This window comes from Polypterus senegalus, chromosome 10 (assembly GCF_016835505.1).
Source record: "Polypterus senegalus isolate Bchr_013 chromosome 10, ASM1683550v1, whole genome shotgun sequence".
Lineage (NCBI taxonomy): Eukaryota > Metazoa > Chordata > Cladistia > Polypteriformes > Polypteridae > Polypterus > Polypterus senegalus.
The window spans coordinates 138,554,877-138,575,739 of NC_053163.1; the positions used below are offsets into that span (position 1 = coordinate 138,554,877).

Genomic DNA, 20,863 nt, shown 5'->3' on the forward strand with positions numbered 1-20,863 from the left:
CAATACCTTTTAGATTCTCTATGGGGTTTAGGTCAGGCGAGTTTGCTGGCCAATCAAGCCCAGTGATACCATGGTTTTTAAACCAGGTATTGCTACTTTTGTCCGGGTGGGCAGGTGCCAAGTCCAGCTGGAAAATCAAACCAGCATCTCTGTAAAGCTTGTCAGCAGAGGGAAGCATGAAGTGCTCTCAAATTTCCTGGTAGACAGCTAATCTGACTGGGGACTTGATAAATAAAACACAGTGGACTAATACCAGCAGAGAACATGGCTCCCTAAATCATCACTGACTGTGGAAACATCACACTGGACCTCAAGCTACTTGGATTCTGTGCCTCTCCACTCTCTCTCCAGACTCTGGGTCCCTGATTTCCAAATGAAATGCAAAATTGAGTTTCATCTGAAAAGAGGACTTTGGACCACTGAGCAACAATCCAGTCCATTTTCTTCTTTGCCCAGGTAAGACTTGTCTGATGTTGTCTCTGGTTCAGGAGTGGCTTGACGTAAGGAATGCTGTGACAGTTGCAGCCCATGTCCCAGATACTTTTGTTTCACATTACTTCACAATCCTCTCAAAGCTGCGGTTATTCCTGTTGCTTGTGCACCTTTTTCTGCTGTCACATTTCTTCCTTCCATTCAACTCTCCATTAATCTGCTTGGACACGGCACTCTGTGAACAGCCAGCTTCTTTAGCAGTGACCTTTTGTGGCTTCCCCTCCTTATCAATGACTGTCTCCTGGACCACCGTCAAGCCAGCAGTCTGAGTACGTGGCCAACTGAAGCAGACTGGGAGACTATTTCAGGGCTCAGGACCCCTCTGCAGGTGTTTTGGGTTAATTAGCTGAGTGGAGTGGGACACCAGGGACCTCATGTATAACGGCGTGCGTAGAACTCGCACTACTGTATAACATGGTGTAAGCACAAAAGCCGAAATGTGCTTACGCACAGAAAAATCCAGATGGGGGAATCTGTGCGTACTCCAACTTCCACGTTCTTCCATTACATAAAACCCGATCAGCGTGAAAAGTAACGCTCGTGCACGCGCTTTATGTAACGCCCCAACTCCTCCCAGAATTACGCCTATTTGAATATGCAAATCAGTATAAATCGCCCTTAAGCTCAGCCTTCTGTGAAAAGACAATGGGAAAAGCACGGGGAAAATATAAGAATTTCAGCGAATACCAAGTGGAGGCAAAGGAAAAACATACCATTTGTTCAAATAAACCGTGGTATAATCAACAAAAGGAAGTTGATCGAGTGACACAGCGTGTTGGAGAAACTTGAAAGCTCACGTTCACAAAATCGCACAGTGCCGGAAATAAAAAAGAAGTCACATATCAAAGTCGCCATGAAAAGCCGAGTTGTAGCCCACTGTCTGAGTGTCATATGAAAGATTATTAGGGTACAGAGAAAAAAGGCACACAGTGGGGAAAAAGCACGAAATGTCAACTTCAATCTCAACATTTCCACTTTAATCACGTAGTTTATTTTGTCATTAAAGTAGAACATCATAAACTTCATCTTAAAATCATTTAATTAACCAGTTTCTCAAATCACATCGTAATTAAAGTAGCACGTTAAATGCTTTGTTTTGTATGTGATCTTCTATGTGCTCTATGTGTGTGAATCACTACTTGCTTCTTAAACCGGCTCTCTTCATCCGACAGGACACAGAATCCATTACATTCGTGATATTACAGCTCTCTGAATAACTAAAATACTGAGATCGCCACACAATCAGCTCTGTAACAGACGTCAAGCCATCTGTAAGCTTAAAGCGCCGATTCTTCAAAACGTTTAAGGAACATTGAAATATCTTCGGAGTACATGTTTAATTATTCTATCCTTCACGACACTCCCACTGAAGAATATAGATTATTTAAATGAAGTTAAAGTTTTATGTGTATAATTTAACAAACATATTTTACTGCATTTCATCTTAAAAATGATATCGTCATCATATGTAAATACGTGCTTTATAAAGTGGCTCAGGTTGTGTAATATTATAACAGTAGTGCAAGTTTACAGTGGGGTGATTGTACTTATAAGTACAAACCGTTCTACAAGGAGCAATTGATTGAGTGCATTTAAAGTTCTAGGGATTAAACTGTTTCTGAACCGCGAGGTCCGTACAGGTAAGGCTTTAAAACGTTTTGCCGTGGCTGAGGTAGCGTGTGCCTGATGCTGTATACCGATAATTCTCTTTCCAATCAGCTGCTGCTGTGATTCACACTCAGATACAGTGATATAAATACTCCGAGTGCTGCAGTGAGAGTAATATGGAAAAAGATGATCCGCTGTGGCAACTCCTAACGGGAGGAGCTGAAAGAAGAAAAAGAAGAAGAAGGTGCAGTGAGAGTAACAACGCTAAAGCAGTTATGGTATTTGGAATACTATGGCTGTTCCCTGGACCATTACATTGTTACAAGTTAATTACAATCAGATGCGTTACACTAATAAACAATATGCGGTTAGTTTCTGTATATTTATAAAGCCGCGTCAGGAAAATAAGGAGTAACCACACAGGAACAGTAGCACTGCTTTGACGCTGGGTGCCGCCAGTCTGCAAAACCGAGCGGAGAACTTGCGTACGACAAGGTATGAGGTACCGTGGAAAAGTGCGTGGCTTTACGACAAGTGTAGGTTTCATACATCGCGATTTGAACGTGGACACGTTCTTACACAACATTTCTGTGCGTACGCACCGTTTATACATGAGGCCCTAGGAGTCTACAGTATTGAACTTTTCACAATATTCTAATTTCTGAGATACTGAATTTTGGGTTTTCCATTAGCTATAAGCCATAATCAGTAAAATGAAAAGAAATAAACAGTTGGAATATATCATGAATGAATGTATAGAATATACGGGTTTCACTTTTTGAATTGAATTACTGAAATACAATTAATTTTTCGTTGATATTCTAATTTATTGAGATGCACCTGTAAGAGTGGGTGACACCTGCTGAAAGGACTGGCATCAGTGTAAGGATGGAAATCGTCGTGGAGGCTAGTAGCTATGAAGATGGAGATCATGGAGGAGGGAGCTGATGTGAGGACGCACAACAAAAGACATAAAGGAGATCAGATTGGAGGCTAGAAGCTCTGGGCATTTACATCATGGAGGAGGTTATTCGTTTAGTGTAAGCATGGATGTAGATTTTAGTGAGGGTTGAGATTAATATGGAGACCACTAAGCACGGTGAGTTTGATGGAAGTTACTTGCTATGAAGATATGAAATTTATGAAGAAGTGAAGAAATGGCAAGTCATTTACAAGAAGCAGATCAGAGTAGAGTGGCAGATGCTGTCGCTGCAGTAATAAATGAGATGAGAATGAAGTGCACAAATGTAAAGAGCTTCATCTTTCCACTAACTCCTTTTCATTTTGATTCCTCCTTGGCGACAGGTTCCAGAGTGGTCCCAGCTGTTTCCTTGAAAGGAGGTAAAGTATGAAGTACATCTGGTTGCCTTAAATAAACAAAAACAAGAGTGACTCAGGCTGGCCTCTGAGCAGAAGTACTGGAAGTCTGTGACTTCTTTGGAATGAGGACCCAAATCTGTATTTTCGATGCCAGCTGCCTAATGGACTACACAGGAAGCGTAGGTAGCATATTATACAGTGACAGACAATCCTGAGCTTTAATAAGAGACTTCAATGTGAAGCGCCGAAGTGGGGCTGGCATCACAGAGAAGAGCGCAGCACACTAATTCAAATCTGTGGACGCCATTGACAGATTAGAAAGAAAATGAACGATCCCTGTTCTCTAGTATGCGGCTGTGGCGGGAGCAGTCATTATGGACCACAATGGAGGATGAAGATACAGAGCAGCACTGCTGGACATTTCATTCTCTTGCACTCTTATTGTTCTCAGTTGCTATCTACCATCCTACTATGGGTAGGCACCAAAGATACAAACAAATGACGGCAGATGCGCACACGACATAGACAGAAATGTGACCATCTGCTGTGTGAAATGTCATTTAAGGAACTGTGAAATTATGCGATTTCAGGAAATGCCTTAATATCTGTTCAGTGGAATGAATGCCTGACTGCCCTCTTTTTTATCTATCATGGAAATGAGTTACTCATCGTAAGAATAAAAGTAAAAGTTACTGGGATTGTTATGCAGATCCTTATACAAATGGTAAGCGAAGGCCAAGCAAATGTGATTTTTTCCCCACGATTTGAGATTTAAACCTTCAGTGATAGCGGGCACACAGGGTAACTGAAAGGTCATGCCCACCGTTCCTAATTTATCAACAAATACATTATATACAATCATTCATTTTCTGATTCCACTCCAATGTATTTCAGGAATGCAGGGTGGCAGAGCCAATCTCAGCAGCATTAGGTGTAAGTCAGGAATAAATTGTGAAAGAGACGCTGGCTTAAGGCTGACTTATACTTCTGCGTTGAGCCTGCGTCACAGCCTGTGAAGCTTACGGTGCGGACATGGCGATGGTGGACACACACATCCAGCGGCAGTCAGGACACTTTACTGAGCCTCCGACAGATCCAAACACTTCAGACACTATGAAGACCGGAATGTCTTTGTATTTATGTGAGAAACACAACAACTTTTATGCTAACCTCTTGTATAGCTGTACAATTAAATAATTTAGTAATCGGATCCAGTAGACATTCTTAATGATGTGTTGCTTTACTTAGAAAATTCATTCATTTCACTCAAAAAACGGTTATGTTGACTTCTGAAAACATTATATATATATATATATATATATATACACCAGTAACGGCGTACTGCACGATAACGTGCAGTAAATACACTTGACTAATAGTTTTCATCCTCTTTCTCTGTACGTTTATCATTCGTTTGCTCAGAGGTTGATGCGTTTGCTGCTTCCTCAGCAGCTCTTCTTATGTCCACCCTAGCGGCCCGCTTCTTCTCTTCTTTCATCGGCATTTTTTTGGGTTAAAATTGATTAAGTCAGTGTTTGTGTTGCAATTACTTAGTATGTTTTCTTTAATTTTTCACATAAGCTGGCACTTAAGTCTTCAATCTGCCTCAAGAATGATTGAAGATATGAAGACATAGAGGAAGTGACAGTGAAGGTGGTAGGGAATGAGAACGGTGCCCATACGTATGCGCCGCCCTGCTGGCCACTGCCGAGAACTGATTCTACAATAAAATAAAAATAAAAAGAGGAATAACCTTGGAGGTCAATCATCACCTCGAAAGTGGATAGTAGACGTCATGTAGTATATATGCACCAAATTTCAGGTCAATAAGTCAAGCGGTTTGCGAACTACAGGTGATTTAAAATGCTGGACAGACAAACGGACAATAATGGAACTAAAAGACAAACAGTAGAAGAAGAAAAGACAGAGTAGAAGACAAAGTAGAACATTGTAAAGAGGTTCCAAAATGGCGTGGTACACTTGCAGAGCAGGTTAGACATTATGAAAGTACTAAAATTCGAAAGTCTCAAAAAACTGCACTAACCAACGGAAATTATTTCTCGATGAAATAACAGAACAGCGAAAAGAGATCGAACATATGGACAAAGGTGATATGACAGTGCTACTACAAATTTAATTTCAAAGAAACCACAATTTGGTCAGGTTTATATTTATGATCATGAAGAAGCGAAACAACATAGAATCGAAAGAGTTAAGCGATTGGAGATATTAGAAATTCAACAGCCAATAATGGATACAAATCCATACGTCCAAAAGTATCGCACTTTACATGACATTTATCTGAAAAAAACGTACAAAGAAGTTTTCTTGGATTTCTATATGAATCTGAAAGATCACATGCGCATATATAATAAAACCAACATGTGACGAATTGTGAGCGATAACAGTTTTGAAAGATGGAGATATCAAAGACAGAGTTGATATTCGTGTTTATCGTGCAAAAGCACAGCACGATTTGTTGCAAGCGGCAGATCCAGGACATGACTAGTGTGTAGGGCCCACACGGGGGTTGGTGAGTGAAGCAAGTAGGGGACAGAGCCCCCTAGTGTGTATATACATTGCTTACAAAAATTAAAGGAACACTTTAAAGAAACACATTAGATACATCAGATCTCAATATCCATCCATCCATTTTCTAACCCGCTGAATCCGAATACAGGGTCACGGGGGTCTGCTGGAGCCAATCCCAGCCAACACAGGGCACAAGGCAGGAACCAATCCCAGGCAGGGTGCCAACCCACCGCAGAGATCTCAATATGAAGTTGGATATCTATACAAATAACGACAGGGCAATGTCTTAAGAACAAAAGGATGCCAAGTCTTTTAATGGAAATAAAAGTTTTCTGCCTACAGAGGGCTCAATTGTGTAGACACCCTAAAATCAGAGTGAAATGAAGATGTGGCAGGCTAGTCCATTTTTTCAAAAACTTAATTTCTGCTACTCAAAATGCTTTTCAGTATGTTGTGTGGCCCCCATGAGCTTGTATGCATGCTTGACAACGTCGGGGCATGCTCCTAATGAGACGACGGATGGTGTCTTGTGGCATTTCCTCCCAGATCTGTATGAGGGCATCCCTGAGCTGTTGTAGAGTCTGAGGAGCAACCTGGCGGCGCCTAATGGACCGAAACATAATGTCCCACAGATGTTCTATTGGGTTTAAGTCAGGGGATCGTGAAGGCCATTCAATTGTTTCAATTCCTTCATCCTCCAGGTACTGCCTGCATGCTCTTGCCACATGCAATTGTCATGCATTAGGAGGAAACCAGGACCTACTGCACCAGCGTAGGGTCTGACAATGGGTCCAAGGATTTCATCCTGATACCTAATGGCAGTCAAGATGCCGTTGTCTAGCCTGTAGAGGTCTGTGAGTCGCTCCATGGATATGCCTCCAAGATCATCACTGACCTACCACCAAACCAGTCATGCTAAACGATGTTACAGGCAGCATAATATTCTCCACGGCTTCTCCTGACACTTTCACGTCTTTCACATATACTCAGGGTGAACCTGCTCTCATCTGTGAAAAGCACAGGACGCCAGTGGTGGACCTGCCAATTCTGGTATTCTATGGCAAATGCCAGTTGAGCTCCCTGGTGCTGTGCAGTGAGCACAGGGCGCAGTAGAGGACATGGGGCCCTTGGGTCACCCTCATGAAGTCTTTCTGGTTGTTTGGTCAGAGACATTCACACCAGTGGCCTGCTGGAGGTCATTTTGTAGGGCTCTGGCAGTGCTCATCCTGTTCCTCCTTGCCCAAAGGAGCAGATACTGGTCCTGCTGATGGGTTATGGACCTTCTATGGCCCTCTCCATCTCTCCTAGAGTAACTGCTTGTCTCCTAGAATCTCCTCCATGCCCTTGAGACTGTGCAGGGAGACACAGCAAACCTTCTGGCAATGACACGTATTGATGTGCCATCCTGGAGAAGTTGGACTACCTGTGCAACCTCTGTAGGGTCCAGGTATCGCCTCGTGCTACCAGTAGTGACACTGACTGTAGCCAAATGCAAAACTAGTGAAGAAACAGTCAGAAAAGATGAGGAGGGAAAAATGTCAGTGGCCTTCACCTGTTAAACCATTCCTGTTTTGGGGGTCATCTCATTGTTGCCCCTCTAGTGCATCTGTTGTTAATTTCATTAACACCACAGCAGCTGAAACTGATTAACAACCCCCTCTGCTACTTAACTGACCAGATTAATATCCCATAAGTTTCATTGACTTTATGCTATACTCTGATTGAAAAGTGTTCCTTTAATTCTTTTGAGCAGTATATATATATATATATATATATATATATATATATATATATATATATATATGTGTGTGTGTGTGTGTGTATATATATATATAGTGAACGCGGCCCGGACACAGACAGGCGGACATGTTCTTCATCACCACCACACGTTTATTTACAAGTATTCACACAGAATAAAGTCAGTGCACACAAACCACCACACAGTCCTGGCCACACAATGCCTTCTCTTCGGGCCGCCTCCACTCTCCTCTCTTGCTTTGTCCTGCTTCCACCCAACTCCAGCCTCGAATGAAGGGAGACGGCCCCTTTTATTTCATCCTGGATGGGCTCCAGGTGTATCCCGGCACGCCTCCCTGGACACGCCCCAGTGTGGCGGAAGTGCCGGCTGTTCTCCCGGAAGCTCTCTGGGTGTCCCTGCTCCTCTTCCCCCCAGCACTTCCTGGTGTGGCGGAAGTGCTGAGGTCCAGGGTCCCAAAGGCATTGGGGCGCCCCCTGGCGGTGACCATGGGTCCCTACAGAGTTGGGCTTCCAAGCCCCATACCCGTGGCCCCCAAAGCAACCAGGATGGTGGCCCCCATGTGATCCAGGGTGGCCAAGTCGTGTGGGGCAGTGGGACTTCAGGCACCTTCAAATCCTGACTTGATGTTATTTTGGATAATACAGTTTAATAGGATGGACGAGCTTGCTGGGCTGAATGGCCTGTTCTCGTCACAATTTTTTTCTAATGTTCTAGACAAGATGGTGTTTTGTTACAGGGCATGTCGCACACCACAGGCCAATAAATTCACAAAACTCTGGGATGGAGCAGCTGGTAAAAACCCACTTAGACAGAAGAAAAAAAACGGCAAGTTTCAAACACATGGGAGTAGGATGGAAATTAAAGGCAGGCATAAGGTACAGTGAAATCATAAAACACGTCAGAGCAGTGCTGTAACAAGACAAGATGGTGTAGCGAATAAAGAGGGAGGGAGAGAAACACCAGGAGATGCAAATGTGAGACTTAAATTTATGAGGGACACACAAGGGCGGAACAGGAAAGCAACAGAAACCGAGCAAAGGAGACACAAGCGCAGACCAGAAGATACACAGAGAACCACAGACACGTGGAATAAGCGACCAAGTAGTGTGGTAGACAGCAGGACATAAGGGATTTTCAAAACTCGACGATGTTATTTTAAAAGAATTAAGTGGATAGGACTGCCGAGTTTTGTTGGGCCGAATGGCCTGTTCTCATCTACAGTGGTGCTTGAAAGTTTGTGAACCCTTTAGAATTTTCTATATTTCTGCATAAATATGACCTAAAACATCATCAGATTTTCACTCAAGTCCTAAACGTAGATAAAGAGAAACCAATTAAACAAATGAGACAAAAATATTATACTTGGTCACTTATTTATTAAGGAAGATGATCGAATATTACATATTTGTGAAAGGCAAAAGTATGTGAACCTTTGCTTTCAGTATCTGGTGTGTTTGATCATTCCTGCACACCGGCTTGGAGGAATTTTAGCCCATTCCTCCATACAGAACTGCTTCAACTCTGGGATGTTGGTGGGTTTCCTCACATTAACTGCTCACTTCAGGTCCTTCCACAACATTTCGATTGGATTAAGGTCAGGACTTTGACTTGGCCAAACATTAACTTTATTCTTCTTTAGCCATTCTTTGGTAGAATGACTTGTGTGCTTAGGGTCGTTGTCTTGCTGCATGACCCACCTTCTCTTGAGATTCAGTTCATGGACAGATGTCCTTTCATTTTCCTTTAGAATTCTCTGATATAATTCAGAATCCATTGTTCCATCAATGAAGGCAAGCCGTCCTGGCCCAGATGCAGCAAAACAGGCCCAAACCATGACACTACCACCACCATGTTTTACAGATAGGATAAGGTTCTTATGCTGGAATGCAGCGTTTTCCTTTCTCCAAACATAACGCTTTTCATTTAAACCATAAAGTTCTATTTTGGTCTCATCCGTCCACAAAACATTCTTCCAATAGCCTTCTGGTTTGTCCACACGATCTTTAGCAAACTGCAGACGAGCAGCAATGTTTTTTTTGGAGAGCAGTGGCTTTGTCCTTGCAACCCTGCCATGCACACCATTGTTGTTCAGTGTTCTCCGGATGGTGGACTCATGACCATGAACATTAGCCAATGTGAGAGAGGTCTTCAGTTGCTTAGAAGTTACCCTGGAGTCCTTTGTGACCTCGCCGACTATTACACGCCTTGCTCTTGGAGTGATCTTTGTTGGTCGACCATTTGTACACAATCTGTCTGACTGTGGATTGGTGGAGTCCAAACTCTTTAGAGATGGTTTTGTAACCTTTTCCATCCTGATGAGCATCAACAGCTCTTTTTATGAGGTCCTCAGAAATCTCCTTTGTTCGTTCCCATGATACACTTCCACAAACATGTGTTGTGAAGAGCAGACTTTGACAGATCCTGTTCTTTAAATAACACAGGGTGCCCACTCACACCTGATTGGCATCCCATTGATTGAAAACACCTGACACCTGACCTTCAAACTAACTGATCATCCTAGAGCTTCACATACTTTTGCCACTCACAAATATGTAATATTCAATCATCTTCCTTAATAAATACAGTCATGTGAAAACATTAGGACACCCTTTGAAAGCATGTGGTTTTTTGTAACATTTTTAATAAATGGTTATTTCATCTCCGTTTCAACAATACAGAGAGATTAAAGTAATCCAACTAAACAAAGAAAACTGAAGAAAAGTCTTTTCAAGATCTTCTGTAAATGTCATTCTACAAAAATGCCTATTCTAACTGAGGAAAAAGATAGGACACCCTTGCCCCTAATAGCGAGTGTTACCTCCTTTGGCTGAAATAACTGCAGTGAGACGGTTCTTGTAGCCATCTACCAGTCTTCGACATCGGTCTGAGGAAATTTTACCCCACTCCTCAATGCAGAACTTTTTCAGCTGTGAGATGTTTGAGGGTTTCTTGCACGTACAGCCCTTTTCAAGTCACCCCACAGCATCTCAATGGGATTCAAATCTGGACTTTGACTTGGCCATTCCAGGACTCTCCATTTCTTCTTTTTCAGCCAATCTTTGGTTGATTTACTAGTATGTTTTGGGTCATTGTCATGTTGCATGGTCCAGTTCCGCTTCAGCTTTAATTTTCTAACTGATGGTCTCACATGTTCTTCAAGCACCTTCTGATACACAGTAGAATTCATCGTGGATTCTATGATGGTGAGCTGACCAGGTCCTGCTGCAGCAAAGCAGCCCCAAACCATGACACTTCCACCTCCATGCTTCACAGTTGGTATGAGGTTCTTTTCTTGGAATGCTGTGTTTGGTTTACGCCAAACATGTCCTCTGCTGTTGTGTCCAAATAATTCAATTTTGGACTCATCTGTCCAAAGAACATTATTCCAGAAGTCCTGGTCTTTGTCAACTTTATCTCTGGCAAATGTCAGTCTGGCCTCGATGTTTCTCTTGGAAAGCAAAGGTTTCCTCCTTGCACACCTCCCATGCAAGTTAAACTTGTACAGTCTCTTTCTGATTGTAGAGGCATGTACTTCTACATCAACAGTAGCCAGAGCCTGCTGTAGTTCTCGAGATGACACTTTAGGGTTTTGGAGACCTCTTTTAGCATCTTGCGGTCTGCTCTTGGGGTGAACTTGCTGGGGCGACCAGTCCTGGGCATGTTGGCAGTTGTTTTGAAAGCCCTCCACTTGTAGACTATCTTCCGGACAGTGGAATGGCTGATTTCAAAATCTTTTGAGATCTTTTTAAATCCCTTCCCAGACTCATAGGCTGCTACAATCTTTTTTCTGAAGTCCTCTGACAGCTCTTTTGTTCTCACCATGGTGCTCACTCTCACTTCAACAGTCAGGAGCACACCAAACTAAATGTCTGAGGTTTAAATAGGGCAAGCCTCATTCAACATGCAGAGTAACGATCTACTAATTATGTGCACCTGGTGTGATATACCTGTGTGAGATCTGAGCCAATTTAAGAGGGAATACATGTGAGGGTGTCCTATCTTTTTCCTCAGTTAGAATAGGCATTTTTGTAGAATGACATTTACAGAAGATCTTGAAAAGACTTTTCTTCAGTTTTCTTTGTTTAGTTGGATTACTTTAATCTCTCTGTATTGTTGAAACGGAGATGAAATAACCATTTATTAAAAATGTTACAAAAAACCACATGCTTTCAAAGGGTGTCCTAATGTTTTCACATGACTGTAAGTGACCAAGTATAATATTTTTGTCTCATTTGTTTAACTGGTTTCTTTTTATCTACTTTACCTGAAGCGAGCAGTTCATGTGAGGAAACCCACCAACATCCCAGAGTTGAAGCTGTTCTGTACGGAGGAATGGGCGAAAATTCCTCCAAGCCGGTGTGCAGGAATGAGTAAAAGTTACTGGAAACGTTTAGTTGCAGTTATTGCTGCAAAGGGGGGTCACACCAGATACTGAAAGCAAAGGTTCACATACTTTTGCCACTCACATATATGTAATATTCAATCATTTTCCTCAATAAATAAATGACCAAGTATAATATTTTTGTCTCATTTGCTTAACTGGTTTCTCTTTATCTACTTTTAGGACTTGAGTGAAAATCTGATGATGTTTTAGGTCATATTTATGCAGAAATATAGAAAATTCTAAAGGGTTCACAAACTTTCAAGCACAACTGTAGATTGTTCTAAGGACATGAAAAAGGGAATTCAAACCTGAAATAAAATTACCTTCCACTAGGCGTATTTAATCAGGATTTTACTGCATTAAATATTTCTTTGTTTTATCCAGCTGAGGGATGCTGAATCATGGAACCGTAGTCATGTTATATCTTGTAATGTAATAAGCACGATAATAACGGTCACATAACGCGCCTCCTGTGTTGTGCAAAGAACAGGACAAATGTAAATCAAACTGAACTGTTCCAAAATAATTTAAAACAGACACTTCTATATAAAAAAAATCTCCATACTAAAAAAATAAAAAAACAAAATAACGCTAATAACACATATAACAATGCCACCCACAAATACCTTAACGCACTCTCGACAATACCTACAATTTTTCTGTAACTTTTGTGGTAAACCAGTTCAAGTTTGGCTGACGTTGCCCAAATTCTCAGCAGTGAGAGTCGAGATTGGGGTACCCAGCAGAACACAAGTTTGCACAGACGTCTCCGAAGAATGAAGCGTCAGTCGATGAAGGGACGAAAACAGAGACTCTTAAAGGCCGCTGCTGTTTACAATCTTCAGGAATACAATTATTAGTTTTTACTGGTGATATAGTGCTAATAGCAGATACTCTGAAAAAACTACAAGAAACTGAATATCTGGAATACAGAGCTGCAACAGAATCGAATGAATGTAAATAATATCAAAAGGACAGTGATATTTATAAATAAGAAGAGAGTAATGTGAGAATGAAAAATAAGACTGAAGGAAGTGGATAGATAGGAGTTTTTGGGAACGTCTATTAAGAAGTATCCTCAAATTTGAAGGTGAATCAAACAGACAATTTGTAACCATAAAAATGTAACCGTAACAGAAGCTGACACAATACAACACGTTCACAATGCCTTATGGGTAGTTTGAACACGCACAGTGCAGCTCTCCGCCATTAGCCTTGTTGAAGTCAAGGTCAAACAAACATGCAGGACTGCACCATTGTTGAACAACGCGCCACAGTGAGATCTCTTTGAGCAGAGGGAGTGAAACCTGCTGAAATTCACCAAAGGATGTTGGCTCAGCTCGGCAGGCCTCAACATAAACATTTATTTATTTATTTATTTATATAGCACATATTCATACAAAAAATGTAGCTCAAAGTGCTTTACAAAATGAATAGAGAAATAGAAGACACAATAAAAGATAAACATAAGTCAACATTAATTAACATAGAATTAACAAAGTTTATGAAGGGTTAGAAAGACTTAAAGCGGGAAGAACAAGTGTAGCTGACGCAGATCGATCTGGTCGACCGTCCACATTGGCATGTCGAATCGAGGGATTACGTTGTCCCACTGTTGCTACACATTTTAATATTAGCTACAGATCTGCACATTCTGTTGTGCATGATGACACTGGACACCATATCACTTGTGTATGACGGTTTGTGGAAACCGGGGAGCTCCAACTGCCTCAACCCCGACACAGACAGGCAGAGACACGAGTTCAGCACAGCATACGTTTATTTACAAAAGGGGAAGCGCGTCTCCCTCGCTCCCCACAACCAAACACCAAGTATACAATCCCTTCTTCTTCCTCTCTTCCCTCTTTGCCGTTCCGCCTCGACTCCTCCTGGCAAGCTTCGTCCCTCTTCCTCCCAACTCTGGCTCCTTTTATGTTGGCCTTGGGAGTGTTAATCAGACCTGGAATCACTCCCAGCCCAAAATAGGGCTCTGTGGCTCCCCCTGGCGGACCCCCCGGAACCCAACAGGGCTGTGCCAAATTCCAACTCCCAGCATGCCCTGCGGGAATCCATGGTGCCCCAGTCGCCCAGGAGGGCTGCCCTCTATTGTCCTGGGGGAGGTAGTGCCCTGCAGATGCTCTTTGACATCTCCTTAGGCTCCTTCCATCCAGCTGGCATTCCGACCGGACAATGGCTTATTGATCTGCACAAGACAACATCTTTTGGCGAAGTTCAGCAGGTTTCACTCCTGTTGTTTTGTCCAAACAAATCTCACTGTGGCGTGTTGCTCAACAACGGTGCGACCCTGCTGCAGAGCGTCCATTGTTCATTTGACCCTGACTTCAACTTGACTAACAGCAGAGCACTGTGCATTTTCTAATTACCCATAAACATGTATTGTTGTGAAATGTTGCCTTAATATTGTTACTTTAAAGCACCCCATGTGTTCAGCCCTATCTGCACGTGGACAGCTGCTTTAAGCAAAGAGACTTACTAGCTCAGCATAAGTGGAGCAAACAGTCAAGCTACAGCTGCGCCGGTCAGCAAGGCAGGTGCCCGCTCACCACACAGCTTTTATTATTGGAGGCGTCCCTCCTCAGCTGCTCACTCCTGAGGGAATATGGCAGTCACCCACACCTGTACCTTGAATATATTATCATACAGATTCCCGGGTTTGTGATTTTGCTTCACCTACACTACAGTTACTGTAAACTACTACGTACTGTTTATGTGAGTGTTGGGCTTTATAGCGCCCCACGTCTATAGCCTTACCTGCACGTGCCTCAAGCAAAGAGGCTCACAAGCTGCGCACGAGCAGGCCGAACGGTTTAGCTACACCTGTGCCCCTGACCGCCCTGCTTTGTGTTGAAGACGTCTCTCCTCAGCTACCAACTTATCACAGGCCCTCAGCCCAGGAGCTCTTATCACTGCACCCGGACCCAATCAAACAGTATAAAATTAATATTGCTATACAGTAACATTAATAAAAACGCAGTAAAACCAATGGTAGCAAAAGTAGGACATACATTTTAAAAGTGATTTTAAAGGTTAAGAAATGTAGTTGAAGATACTTCTGCAGGAAATGAAGATGATGGAAGATGGAGCTGCTGCAGGTTGGAGTTCGGTCCGCAGAGGTCCTGCCAGGGTCTTTGGGTACTTCTCCTTCTCGGCTCTCCTTGCTTTTCTCTTCCCTGCTCTGCCTTCCTTCCTTCCCTGCCCAGCATGTATCCCAACTTAAAGGCCTCACTTCATGTCCTTGAATTAACAAGGATTACAAGAATAACCAATCTGTGGTTGCCTTTCTCAGGCTGTTTGTCCATTCCGCTCCCGAGTACCTCGTAGGGGTCTAATAAATTAACAATCCCTTTAAGATTCTAAAAGCACGATCTAAAAGATATAAGCTTCAAGTCAGTAAAAATATAGAATTTAAAATCTATTTATAGCGGTTGTTTTAAAAATATACACAGAGTGTTTAATGTGGGATTTAAGAGTCCAAGGAGATGCCGTTTGAATGAAGTCAAGAGGTGTGAGGTTTCTAATGGTGGGCTGTTTGCTCAGGTGTCCCTACTGCTGGCAGGTTAATCAGCGTCCGCTCACACAGTTCACCTTTTGCTTTCTTTTTTTCAGTCCATTTTCTTATTTTATATATTGACTAGCTGTCCCCCGCGGCTCCGCCCGGGTAGTAGTGAACCAGGACAGTGATAAGGGCCCTGCCTGGCTCCCTACTCCAGACGTCACACTTCCTTCTCCCCTCGGCCCGCAGCCTCTGTCTCAGATTCACACAAATATATCGCACCTGCAGACGAACTTTGATACTTAGCACGATGAGAGAAGTCGCAAAATCAACCGGAATATTCAAGCAAACTATAGAAGAAAAACAGACCTAAATCCGTTAAGTAGTTCTCTAGTGAATAGCGGACAGACAGACAGTCAGACGTTGGATTTTATATACCGTATGTACGTGTGTACCATGTGCACATTTTTTCCCGAAAATTAGCATTAGAAAAATCAGGTGCGCGTCATACACGAGGAAATGTAATTCTGTAATGTTTACTTCTTCTTGGGCTTGCTTGCTCGTGCTCTCTAAACGCTTCCTATACAATCACAAGGTGCGTCGTACACGGGGCAAATCGATTTTCGTGATTTTTTTTTTGTAAACATTAGAGTGCGCATCTTACACGAGGGTGCGTGGTACACGAGTAAAAACGGTATATAGAGATCGAAGGACACTTCAGGACACTAAAATGGCTTAACACACCATCTCTAATGTGTTGTATTGCGTCAGCTTCTATCCATTGCAGTTAGCTCGTAATTTTCAAATTGCCATTACTTTTTATTTTGCCTGCGTCCATCAAGAAATATTCAAGTGATAAATCCTGCTCGAAGGAAAGGTAAAATTGAAAAATGTATAAGTCAGTATACAAATCTGCGCTGGAGCTTACAGTAGAACTGGACTATGACGGTAAGAGCAAAGTAAATTAATTCAAGCAGCAGAAATGAAATATTTAAGAAGAAGAAGAAGAAAAACCAAGTTGGACAGCATTAGGAACACAAAGGTAAGGAAAGAATCAAGCCAAGAACTCCTCTGAGAAGGAAAATAATCATTTGTTACTTTTTATGTAGCACGTTTCTCACTATTCAAAGCACTTCAGTGAGTGACGAGCAAATTAAACCACCTGGATGATGCAACAGCTGCCATTTTTTGACGCCAGTATGCTCACCACACATTAGCTGTTAGGTGGTGAAATGATGAGAGAGAGATAACCAGTCATAGAGAGGGGATGATTAGGGTCCAGAATGAATAGGCTGTGTTGGGTACTTTAGCCAGGACATCACACCCAGGATACACCCTACTCTTTAGGAATCTTTATGACCATAGAGAGTCAGGACCTTAGTTTTACATCTCATCCAAAGGATACCAGCATTTTTACAGCGCAGGGTTCCTGTCATTATACTGGGATCCACATTCAGACCAAAGGGTGAGCGCCCCCTACTGGTCTCACCAACACCCCTTCCAGCAGCAACTCAAGCTTTTTCGTAGATGGTCTCCCATCCAAGTACTGGCCGGGCCTGAACTTGCTTAGTTTCAGGTGGATGACCTCTCCTGAAGCGCAGGTGGTATGGTTGCTAGAGGAGTAACAACTAAGATGATGTTGGTCATGTGTTGACAATAACAGCATGTCTAGACGACTCTCTGGAAGTGAGAATAGGAGGTGGTAGAAAGAGAGGAAGACCAAGGGAGATGTGATAAGAAAACAGAGAAACTCTTTGTGAGAAGGCGTAAAACAACGAAAAAAGTGAAGATGATGGTGAAATAGTAGGTGGAAAGGAACAAGTGGACTAACAAGGCCTCTGTAAAGGCTTACAGGAAATGAAGAAGAAGAAGAAGAAGAAGTGCATTGAAATTCAAACAGTAGACCTTCTATCCTAAATCATGCAGTGACAAGTCAAGCAAAAATTGTCTAACTGGAAGGATTACATTCAATATGCAAGCTGTCAAGGCAAAGCAGGCCCCTTCTTCAGGCGAGATGTAATACAGAAACTGGAGTTCCCTATGTTTATATAGACACACCAGGACAGACACAACATTGGAAAACCTTTAAGTGAGACATCTTAGATGTAAAAAATGAACAGACCTCTTCAGGCTAAGATTTACATCTGTATCTGTCCTGTGTGGAGGATGGCTGGGGATCCTGCCCATCCGGAATGCCTAAAAGGACCAGGACAGGGACAATACCTCCCTAGGACCACGAGAGGGCAGCCGCCCTGGTCTGCATCGGGGCCGCGGGATCAGAACTTAGAAGCTCAACCCTGTTGGGGCCCTTGGTCACCGCCGTGGGGGGGAGGGAGCCTGAAGAATTATGGAGCTTTGGACTGCAAAGAAATTCCAGGCACACCCGGAGTGCTTCCGGGTGCTCATGCGACACATCCGCCATACCAGGAAGTGATCACGATCACTGAAAAGCACCTGGAGCACATCCAGGGTATTTTAAAAAGGGCTACCTCACTCCATTAGGGGAGAAGGAAGACAGAGCTTGTGAGAGGAAGAGTGAGGGCGACGGAGAAGAAGAAGAAGAAAGAGAAAGAAAGGGACTGAGTGAAGCAACAAATGATATGAACAAACTATATGAACAAATCCTAAGTCAGCACAGACAAAAACACCTTCTCTAAGCTGGAGGAACCGTATCAGCGTCTTCGACTTGAGGCCTGTGGCTCCAAGTTTTAGTTATTTTTATTTATTTATACAGCGCAGTAGAACGATTACAATATACAAGGTGTGGTCCCCGGCCGGGACGCCCAGGAGGACCAGAGGAGGGCTTGTGCCTCCTCCAGACCGCGAGGGGGCGTTCGTCCTGGTTATGTTGGGGGCCACGGGTAGAGGGCTTGGAAGCCCAACCCTGTAGGGGCCCGTGGCCACCGCCAGGCGGCGCCCAGGTGCCTGAGGAACCCTGGAGCCCAGCACTTCCGCCACACCAGGAAGTGCTCGGTGGAAGACGACAGTGGACACCCGGACGGCTTCCGGGTGCGCAGCCGGCACTTCCGCCACACTGGGGTGTGGCTAGGACTGATTGCCGGGAAGCAGCTGGAGCCCATCCGGGTTCCTATAAAAGGGGCCGTCTCCCTCCAGTCATGGGCGAGAGTCGGGCGGAAGAGGACGGAGCTGAGAGAGAGAGGACGAGAGGCGGCCAGGAAGGCATTGAACTTGTGAGGCCTGGACAGTTGGGGGAACGGTGCTGGAGGCACTGGGAAGTGCACTGAGTGAAAATATTGTAAATATAGTGTAAATAAACAAGTGTGTGGTGGAACCAACGATGTCTGTCTGCCTGTGTCCGGGGCCCAGTCCACAAAGGTTTCAAAGCAACTCAGCCCCCAGGATATAACATCTTGCCTGAAGAAGAGGCCTGAGTTGCCTCCAAAGTCTGCATATTGTAATCTTTTTAGTTAGCCAATAAAAAGTGTCATCTTGCTTAACTTCTCACTACATCCATAATGGCTAACAGGGTACAACACCCTAGCACTGTTAATGTCCTAATCTCAGTCACTAAAGTGATGCCTGTGCCGACCATTAAGTGGTCACTCCGCTGGAGTGATCATCACAGAAACCAAGATGCTAAGGGCACAAAAATGGCATTGTTGCAGAATGACAAAAAAATGATAACTTTACCCAGCATTCTTCTATGGGCAAATTAATATCAGAAATCCATTCTCTGCATAGAAAAACTTAAAATGAATGCATAAAAGGTCAGAAAAGGAACTGCACATAACATTAAAGTCAATTCCTGATTGTAACGGTCAGCATGTCAGCCCACTGCAGGGCCCATTTGAGTCTCACACACACACACAGAGTAACTTGTACAGTAGCCACCTACCAGACTCACCTTCATGTCACTGGGAAGCTCGAGCACTCAGAGGAAAGCCACATATATGCCAAGGGAACGGGCGATTCCACACACAGGTTCAGGCCTGGGACTCTGGAGCTGTGTGGCACCATCAGTGCCCTCCTTCTTTCCATCATCGCTCTCTCTGCTGTCTAAGATGAGGTTGAATTCAGTGCTGCCCTAGCACTATGCTATATCATTAAATTGGAAAACTGATAAAATATCCGTGAAGCGAGCACAAATATAACACCGCTTGCCACCCCCCTTATTAAAATGAGTGCAATTACAATTGTGATGGGGTTCACTTGGTGAAATGAATGTGTTTAGAAATGGGAGAAAATATTGCACAGTGCAGTCGATCCCACCGGTCCAAAGTGGGGGGTGTTACACCGTGTGCAAGTCAGTAGCTGGAAATGACTTGGTTTTTATTGTTGCTACCCTGCAACGACAACACGCAACCCAAAAGTGGGCTGTGACTCCAGTGATTGAGAAACACTAATGAAGGGTCCGGGGATGACAGAAAAGTCAATTTTTTCCACAGATAGGATGGAGAAATGGTGGTTGAGGGGGGGTTATAAATAATAATCACCAGTCTACAAGTAACCTTCATTATGAATTAGGTCTTTTTTTTCCTTGTAGAGTGAGACCCTAAGCGGCTGCTTACCTCGCTGATATGTTAAGTCTGTCCTAAATAAGCCATCTGCAGGGCTGTTACTGTCAGCTAAGATTTTACCTGCACGTCTGGCAGCCCTGGTAGGATGTAAGCCCTGGAGTGATGACAACTGGCAGCCAAGCACCTTTTCTGCTTTTCGGACGACACGATGCGATACAATCTGCCTTACCTTTGACTGTGGCGGCAGCACCAGCAGCATGCCAGACGGTGGTGAAGGAAGTAAATAAATACCAAGCGAGGTGGACTGGCAGATAATTCAGAATCCGTTGAATCATCACAGAGGGAATTGGACAGCGGACAGGCTTGGGCAGATTTGTGGCAGAGCAAATTTAATGTCAGCAAATGTAAAGATTACACAAAGGAAGTACAACTGTAGGTTTGAATACACAATGGGGGGTCTGCACTTTGAAAGTACAGGTTATGAGAAGGGTGTACCCGTCATTATCAGGGACCTTCATCAACCCATCTGTTTTTAAAACATAACATGACATTCTCAGACTTGCTTACTTCAAGTAAGGGTTTGTTTGGACTGGAGCCCATCCTGGCAGCATCAGGCACAAGGCAGTGCCAGTCTATGACAGTGACAGGGCACACCTAATCACCCAGAGTTTTAGAAGCCAATATAACATTTTTGGACATGCTGAATCCATTTTATCCTGGCAGCATTGGGCAGAAGGCTACAAGTAACTCTGGTTAGGATGCCAGACTATCACTGG

General features: G+C 43.5%; 1 protein-coding gene and 1 long non-coding RNA gene across 12 annotated transcripts in view; one reads left to right on the forward strand and one right to left on the reverse strand.

Moving 5' to 3' along the window:
* shc2 (SHC (Src homology 2 domain containing) transforming protein 2) overlaps positions 1-4,112 on the forward strand; it is a 112,833-nt gene extending 108,721 nt beyond the window's left edge. For all 10 annotated transcript variants that reach the window (XM_039766847.1, XM_039766839.1, XM_039766840.1 and 7 more), the window contains one exon: positions 3,406-4,112. The gene's annotated coding sequence lies outside the window, so the exon portion shown is untranslated. The remainder of the gene's footprint in view (positions 1-3,405) is intronic.
* The window catches only part of LOC120537708, an 88,543-nt gene that overhangs the window by 65,812 nt on the left and 1,868 nt on the right, over positions 1-20,863 (reverse strand). The window lies entirely within an intron of this gene.